This window comes from Arachis ipaensis, chromosome B08 (assembly GCF_000816755.2).
Source record: "Arachis ipaensis cultivar K30076 chromosome B08, Araip1.1, whole genome shotgun sequence".
In the NCBI taxonomy this organism is placed as follows: domain Eukaryota; kingdom Viridiplantae; phylum Streptophyta; class Magnoliopsida; order Fabales; family Fabaceae; genus Arachis; species Arachis ipaensis.
Window position 1 is genome coordinate 9385182 of NC_029792.2, and position 354 is coordinate 9385535.

The window sequence follows — 354 nt, forward strand, 5'->3', positions numbered from 1 at the left end:
AGTCAAGCGGATTAACTTGCCAACCCGTCAATCTGCCATAAAACGAGGAGGACTAGTATTTTAAATCCACTTTAGTTGGCGGTCCGTCCCATTTATGGTACAAACCTAGACGAAACAGATTAGGACGGGACGAATTGAGGCGGACCGACCCACTTTACCATCTCTAATACTATATATAAATCGATCATATTAGCTATGTATCCATTACTCATTAGTATAAAATATATATTAAAATATAAAATATATATTGATTATAAATTTAAATAATATATATTTATACATAATATATATACAAATTTTTATTATGTTAATTTTAATAACTTATTTTAATACACATAATATTTTGACAGATAA